Below are 9,134 nucleotides of genomic sequence, written 5' to 3'. Positions count from 1 at the left end.
ACCCCAGACCACCCCGTGTTAGGAGCCCCACCAGCTGGCTTTGGGCAGCCGGGATGCAGGTGGCCCTGGAAAGCACGTGTGGACACGGGGACAGAGGGCCTGAGTGCACACCAACGATAAATAAATAAAAGGAGTGAAAAGTTGCACAGAGTTATTTCCACGTTGGCTTTGATGTGAGGAATTCTTTGATGTAGAAACTCATCTTTCCTCTTTTTTTTTTTTTTATGAAGTTCTTCAGTGAAAAATGTAGGTAGGTTCAGAGAAGAAGCATTAAGGGGTAGGAAATCTGTCTTATAATGAAAGGCTTAACAAACCTTCTGTATTATAGCGTGATTGATGACATGGAAAGAGTACTTCCACAGAAAAAGGGTGCTTAATTGGAGAAAGATTTTTAGCCGAGGCAGCAACGGCTGTGTTTTCTACCTCAGCTATATAAAGGCCAGGCTGTGATCATAAGATTCTCTTCTAACCGCAACATCAGTAAAGCAATTAATTATCTACGGAGGTGAAAGAGTCCAGTATGGATCCTGCAGGTCTGTTTTTGTATTGGACAGCTTCACCTGTCTCTGAGTTGCTTATGTCTCAAGGGTAAAGGTTTTTTCTGAAGAATTTGCTTCCTACTTAATATCAGGCCTGTAGAGCCTCACCAATTGTAAATGAGCGGAAAGTAATTACTAAGACAATAACTTGACACTTGACTACTTGTCAAATAGTTTTAGGATCTTTTATTTCTCTTATACCTGCATACTGAAAACTAATACTCATTTTGTCACTTACTGTTGTCACTTTTTCTTCCGATTTTTCCCCTTTTCACATCTCTCACTTTCTAAAACTTTTCCGTTGGCTACTTTGAGTAAGTTATACAGTGTAGAACTGAACACCACGGCTGGATTGGGAATGCTGTGTCAGTAAGTTTGTTCAAATATGCGCTCACTTTTCTCTGTTCTGAAGCACCAGGTAAAATGATGCTTCACTGCTTCCCCTTGGAAGTCTCCAGTGATGCCTTCCCTGCAACAGCCCTAGTTGGCATCACATGGCATTCACATGCATACAAAGATCACATGGATTAAGAATATAAAGTTAAAATCAGACTTTGAAGCTGAAAGACTGAGCAGAGAGCTACTCAAGGAAAGTAGCAGAAAGGCCTAGTTCTCTGGTGCTATGTTTCGTGCTACATCTAAGGCTCAACTATAGCTTGCTCACTTTACGTAAAGTCAGTGTCTCTATCCCTGCTAGATCAGTATCTTTTATCTAACATTTACATACCTGCGTCACTGAGGAACCACTTTTGGTCATAAAAAGAGACCATCTCAAAAGGACAACAGGAAGTTTGATACTGTTTTGTATGATGAGATCTCACCATTTACCACAACTAACAAACCAGCAAAAGTTTCAAGTCTAAACTAGCCTTTGTCAGACCGATGAGCCCTTTCATAAAATGGAAATGTATGCCTGATGTTCAAGACTGAGTTGGGATCACAGCTGCTCCATGTAATAATGGTTCTTCCTTTTGCTTGACAATAAAATTCCGTAGTATTTGGTTCCCTTACTTGCTTTTATTTGTAATGCAAATGAACCATTTTTGTCTTGCTAACCCACAAAGTTTTGTTTAATTTTTCCAGTTGAGGGAAGGATGGATGTCTGCAGGTGTTAGTTCTGTCTCATACCCAAAGTTACCAAGAAATACTCTCTTTCGGATTTATTCATTATTTTTAATAATAGGAACGCAAGACAGGTCATTGGATTTTGATATTGCTGTTGGCTGTGCCTGAGATACCCAGACATCATTCCTGCTATTGAACAATTTGCAGGAGAGATATTGCTTAGCATTCTCCAAATGTTCCAGTGATGACAACAAGCTCTACTGAGCAGGTTTTTCTCCATCATGATGACAGAGCACAATTTTATCTGCTGGTAGATGCTAGTTCTGCAGTTCAACATCACACAAATCTGAGATGACCCTGCTACCCTCAACCTTGCTAATGATCACAGCTCTGTCTGGTGGCTGGATCATGGCAAAGATTTTCTGTCTCTCATAACCTCTTTGGAATGACTTGTGAATGCAAAACAAACAACAGTGTGTTGGGTTGGCATGAACTATGAACAGGTAGGCACGAGACATGTGGTTCAACTGTTTTAGCCATACTGACTCCCCGTGACTGCCACAAAGAGATTGACAAGAAAGTATTATTTTGCAACTCATTCTGTAGGTGGACTTTTCCATACGTATGCTAGATTGAAGGACACACATTTATAGACTGAAAATGTTTATTACTTTGTTCAAGTCACACTAAAATAGAGCTGATATATGGCTCTGGGAATAGTGCTAAGCTAGAGGTTTTGTTTAGAGATCAATCCATTTCACTGTAGTTCACAGTTCCGTATACATAGACCAAGTAAAAACTTAAAATTGCTGTTCAAAAAGAAAAAAAAAAAAAAAGTGAAGTTCATTGAAGTAGCTATTCAAAAATACCTATTCTGTAACATATTTCAGAGTGCCACATGGCAATCTTACTTACTTTGAAAGATGTACTTAATGTTTATAGTAAGAAATAAAGGTACCTTTCTAGCACACAGGGGTAAGCTCGCTTTCATTTCTAAAAGGCTTCTTATTGCCTATAATCAGAAGTCAAGTAACTCTAAGATCTCTAGTTTACACACATTTTCCTTCCTGTTACAGGAGAACAAAGTCACAGTTGACTGATCTCCTAAGATGTATACTATGTAAGAAACACAGAATTCAAGTGGAAAATGAGCTCTAAAATTGAAGTAGATCTGTGGGGTGTTTTCAAGTTTCAATCATTTTCTTCTTCTTAGAAACACTGACTGTCCATTTCAGCATAGCTTTTCTTAAATCTTGTAAAATAGTTTGCAATAGTTTTATGACATATAGTAGCAATGTTAAGTCCGAGAATTTTTGAAAAAGAACTTCAATAAATTCAGTGTTATTACAGCCTTCAAAAGAAGGAAACCCAATGTAGAAAGATAGTTCTTTCCTTCTACTACGGTTTTGGCTTGAGTAGGGTTAGTTTTCTTCATAATAACTCATAAGGTGCTGCATTTTGGATTTGTGATCAAAATCGTGTTGTTAGCACACCAATGCTTTACTATTGCTGGGGGATGCTTACACATCATCGTGGCCTTTCCTGCTCACCCTGCCCCGTTAATTGAGTAGGTTGTGGTGCACAAGAAGCTGAGAGGAAACACAGCCAGAACAACTGACCCTGACAGGCCTAAGGGCTATCTCACACCATATAATATAATGACCAGCAATAAAAATAGGGGAAGAGAGGAGAGAGATGGGATGTTTGGATTTAATGGCATTCATTTTCCCAGGTAGTCACACATGATGAATCTGCGCTTTACTGGAAATAGCTGAGCATCTGCCTGCTGATGCAAAGTATTGAATGAATTCCTTACTTGCTTTATTTATGCACATCTATTGCTTTATCTAATAAACTTTATCTTGACCTTTTACCTCTTCCCTGTTCTACTGGGGCTTAGCTCCCCACTTGGACTAACCTACAGCACTCACTAAAGGAAGAAGTTAGAAGTTCATCTGGGAAACTATTTCACTGAAGAGAAAGTGCAGTCTTCTACTACACTTCTAGTACTAGTACTACTGTGATACTACTAGCGTTATAAATCATTAATTTCATTGCTGCCTATTCAAAAAGTTTATATGCAGGAGATGAAAATTAGGGCTGAGCTTCTAAATATGAACAGCATAACATGTTGATGTGTAAGATGCTGAAGAAAGTGCTGGAGCAGGTCCAAAGAAGAGCAACAAGGCTTGTGAAGGGCTTGGAGAATGTGCCCTACGAGGAGAGACTGAAGGAATTGGGACTGTTTAGTCTGGGGAAAAAGAGGCTGAGGGGAGACCTTATTGCTCTCTTCCATTATCTAAAGGTGGGCTTGGTCTCTGCTCACTGGTGACAGGTGACAGGACGAGGGAAATGGCCTCAAGTTGTGCCAGGGTAAGTTCAGGTTGGATGTCAGGAAACACTTCTTTACAGAAAGGGTTGTTAAGCACTGGAATAGGCTCCCCAGGGAGGTGATTGAGTCGCCATCCCTGGATGTGTCTGAAATCCATTTGGATGTGGTGCTCAGGGACATGATTTAGCGAAGGGTTGTTGGTTAGGGTAGTATGGTTGGGTTGTGGTTGGACTTGATGATCTTTAAGGTCTTTTCTAACCTGAGTGATTTCTATGATTCTATGATTCTATAAAAGCTGTGGTACAAAAATTCATAGTAATTATTATAGGACCTCAAAAGACTTGGATTTTTTCTATAAATACAGTAGCAATCAGGAAAAAAGAAAAAAAAAAATCGAAGTATTAGCCCACAACTGAACACAAGAAAATGACAAGACAAAAAATAATTTAAAATAGCCTAAATATTTAATGGTTTCTTTTTTCTTTTTTTTTCTTTTTTTTTTTATTAATTATTCTTTGCTAAAGGAATCTACTGTAGACCAGTGGTTTATCATATTTAATAGAGATAAGCTCTCAGCTTTTTGCAGGATAAAACAACATTAGAGAATAGTTGGGTAGGTCTAATGATAATGAATGGCTTGGCACAGAAACTACAGTAGCAGAATAGACTCATTAAATCTCTGCCATCAATAATTGTTTTGAGAACTCAGAGGATGGAGAGGTGGCAAAAGACTCAGAAAAGACCAAAATGACATAAATCTTTGAAAAGATATGTATGGAAGGAAAGGCTGAAGACTTATAAATCTGTCTAATTTTTTTTTTCTTTTGGAAAAACAGTAGTATTATTTGTAAGCGCCTAAAAGATAACAGATGATTAAACAGTCAAGATGGATTTGCTGAGAACAGACTGAGTCAAGCTAATCTCATTTCCTCCTATGACAGTCCTGTGGATCGAGGGAAAACAATTCACGTCATAAATCTTGGCGGTAGTGAAGCATTTGGCATAGTCTCATAACATTCTCACAAGACAGATAAGGAAAAGATGAAACTAGTAGATTAGACAAAAGGGCAGGTTGGCTGTTAAATGGAAGGGTGTAAAGAACAGGAGAGGCACAAGTACCTGTCCCCACTCCTATACTATATAGCAGACCATGTAGTGGCTACCCACCCTTAACTTTCCACTATACTTAACTTGGAGGTGCTTAGCAGTTAAAAAAATTAAGCAGATCTTGGATGTGTGTTGTTGGGGAGCTTCTTGTAGACCAGCTGCACAATTACAAGAAGGCAGAACTCACATCAAGGGAGTCAGAGGTTACAAAAAATCATCACCATTCACTTTACCTGGAAGCATACAAACACCTGAAAAGTGTTTAAGTAAGATTCTGCAATATTTACAAAGATACCCTCCAATCCTATTCAATGCACGTAATCTCATTCAAGCTTCTATGTCTGGTTTACATCTCAACAGTGGGGAAAATGAATCATATGGACCAACATATATCTACTGGATGGTAGAAAGAAAAATGATTGGTACAAGGAAAAAAAAAAAAAAAGTTATTCCAATTATGTTTGTCCTAAGCAGAAGTAAAGACAAAACTAGGAAAACAGAAGATTGCTGGAAGGAAAAAATGTTTCCAAGTCAGTATGGAGAGAAGAAGAGTTAGCATACAGCATACAAGGCTTCTAACAGCAAGAGCCACGAGGCCACGGAACGGTTGCCTGCAGAGGCTGTAGATGCAACCATACAGGAAACCTTGAAGAGATTAGATAAGCAGCAAGCAGATGTAAGATACACCTTCCAACAGGAGATACTCACTAGTCTATTGTTGAGCTTTTAGAAGTGCCTTCCAATATTGCAAATCCATGATTTTAATAAATATAGGTATGCACATATCCAGGTATATGTGCACAGTGAAAAAATGTGCAGTGCAATTGATCCGGAGACAAGAGGCATTTAGCTCTGAAATATATCAGGTCCTCTACATGATCCACTACACACCTGCACAAATGGATCCTGCCAGCACAACCAAGCCAGCAGTGCAAGGGAGAGAGCAAGGAATCAGGACTGCCACTTTCTCTAGCAATAATCATACTGATTTGCTTCTGGAAGAATTACCAAGGCCTTGAACCCAAATGTCTGTATATTAAAGACCTTCTTGGTCTCCTACGTCAGTTACTTTAAAAGTCAAATGAGAAGAGCGTGTGGAAAGCTCTCCAACACCAGCACCCAAAGCTGGCCCATGCTCACGTAACTCAAAGCACAGTTCCATCTAGGCCCAATTCAATCACCAGAAGTGTATGGGAGAACTTTCTAGTGTTTCAACTTGTGGAGTTATGACATAAAACAGAACAACTGAGTGCAGGTTGCTTCTGTGTAACACAGTCGTTTCTGTATCAAATCTAAACGACCATTTAAGAAGTGTCAACTTCAAGAGAAAGGATTAATTTATTTCCAGCACAAGGTCGGACACCATGAAGAATGGCCGTCATCATTTCATACTGCGTCTGGCCGGGATGGAGTGAGCATTCCTCATAGCAGCCCCTATGGTGCTGTGCTTTAGATTTGCAGCTGTACACTGCTGGTAACGCTGATATTCTGGCTCTGGCTGAGCGGGCTGTGCACAGCACTGAGGCCTTGTCTTCTCTTAGTCAAGGAGTGGGCACAGGGTTAGGAACACACAGCCAGGAGCTGGTTCAATTCAACCGAAGGGACATCCCTTGCTGTATGATGCTGTGCTCAGCCAGAGAAGCGCAGGGAGAGGAGGAGGAAGCAGGGACATGTGCAGTCATGATGTTATCTGTCCAGATGTGCTGAGGCCCTGCTTTCCATGCAGCAGCTGGACATTTGCCTGCCTATGGATGTAGATAATGAAATCCTCTTAATGCTTTGCTTGCAGGAGCACCTTTTGCTTTCCCTGTTAAACTGCCATTGTCTCCATCCACAAGTATTCCCACCTTCCTCCATACCCATCCCCAGAAAGAGCCTGGATGGGCACTCTGCTGAAGTCAGACAGAGGAACAATGTGGCCAGCAGTCTCTCTCTGGCTGGGAAAAATTGTGCTTCTACACAACAGGGCCCTACAGTTTAGAAATATATCTGAAAGGCATAAGAACTAACGTTAACGTAACGGTCCATGTATCCTATATAATCAAAACTTACATTATAATCCAGTTCCTTCAAAACATAAGCCATTTGGAAGACTAATTTATTTGAATTACATGGACTTTGAAATATATATTGACTCAATTCTGACATTTATTTGGGATGAAGTAAAAAGTGATATCCTACAAATTATTTTTTGTTTAGAATGCATCAGGAAATTCAATTTGTGCAAAGATACAGCTATTTAACATGAAAATATAGCACACATTCTCTGCAAAATGTTTATGGTTAAAATCCCCACTTAAATGAAAAGTGAAATTAAAGCTGAACATATATGAGGCCTGCAATGCAGTAACATTATAACACTTAATTGAATAGCAGACATTATCAGGTCCTACTAAATATGAAGCATAATTCTTTTTTTTTTTTTTTAACACCATTAGAAAAAAAGCATCTGAAAGCATCTTTAAATCAAACATAACTGCACATGCATATGAAATCTGTCTGCTAGGTTTGGATATGTGTCTTACTGATGCTCACATGCAGTACATGCATCAGATTCAGGTGCCTAACTGCATGAGCAGAACCAAGGGTTGGGATGCCTCCATCCATAGAGCATCTCAGAGAATTTCTCCTGTATGAACAAGTGCTGACCTCTGTCATCACTTTCACACAGAGGAGATGGCACCAATCATAATCTCGAAGCGTTTAGAAAGCAGCCAAAAGGCTGGAAAATATATTCCAAGATATTTAGTCAGCTACAGAAAAATAACATTACCAGACAGCTTCCTACAGCCCATGGACCAACTAACTTCTATTTTAAGCTGTAGCTAAATAAGAGTATTGATTAAAACTGATTATTCTTCCTCGCAACCCACTTCGTCAATTCTCAGATGCATTTTTAAAACACCAGTAACTTCATTAGCATTTTCCCCTGTTGTCTAACAAGGATCCTTTTGAGGAGAGCAGAGATATTGCCCACAGACTCGGTTCCCAACTTGGTCAGTCTTCACACTTGCATTACACCACAGCATGCATCAATTGTGCTAATGGTACCAAAAATTCTGTTTATGGACTAAATACTGAATGCCAACTCATTTACAATAAAATCTTTCTTTTTCTTCAAGCTTAGTAACAAAAATCATTATTCAGGAAAGTGAAAAAAAAAAAAGTAATCTCAAAAATATTTTGAACTAAAACATTATCTCAGACAGCTCCAAGAATACCTTTTACTGCTGAGAATTTTCTGTAGTGGAGATTTGCTTAGGTGCTCAGTAATCTGCACCTGAGACCAGTGAGGAATCTCACTGCTTAGGCTGACTGGGAGCCAAAGCATATTTCAGCAAGGAATATGTGGGGGAAAAGAAAGGAAAAAAAAAACCTGAAGCAGCTGAAGAAGCACTGTCAACATCATTAGTTTGTCCACCAGAAAACTGCAAATACGCTATGAGGAAAGATTGTTAGCAACAAAGCTGGGCTTACTGAATGCCTTAATTTTAATTATACTACAGATCAATGCAAAAAAAAAAATTGCTAATACAATCAAAATCACAATATTTCCGTACCTGGTTCCTAAAGCAATCAGGACCATAACATATTATGTAGCTTTCATTCAATTACCCACAACAATGAATGCAAAACCTCCACACCTGATACAGGTTTGCAGACCACTGGCTGTGATGCTTGCTGGGTACAAATACAGTGATGACAGATGAACAGGACAGGGACACTTTTGTTAATTTACTCTGTATAACTGAAGTGTGAATGATTACGATGGGTAACTAAATACATCATCCTTCTATAATCATTTTAGACCTCCCAGTACCAAATCTATTCTATTAAATGTTCACATTGGTCCAAATTCCTATGAACCTTTGGCAGATTCTCCTTTTTGTAAAGCTAACTTCTTGCTGTCAAACAGAAGCAAAAATCCTAAAGAGATTACTTTTGAGACAAATAAAATTGTCCAGTTATGCTAACCAGGGAGCAACATCTCTTGAGGGGTACACAAAAATAAACTTTACCTTGGAATAGATACTATTTGAATACCAAGACTGAGAAGTATTAAGTTTTAAATATATCCCCCCCACCACCAA

This window comes from Meleagris gallopavo, chromosome 1 (assembly GCF_000146605.3).
Source record: "Meleagris gallopavo isolate NT-WF06-2002-E0010 breed Aviagen turkey brand Nicholas breeding stock chromosome 1, Turkey_5.1, whole genome shotgun sequence".
NCBI lineage: Eukaryota > Metazoa > Chordata > Aves > Galliformes > Phasianidae > Meleagris > Meleagris gallopavo.
The sequence above is the reverse complement of the archived record's forward strand: the minus strand, read 5'-3'. Positions refer to the sequence as shown.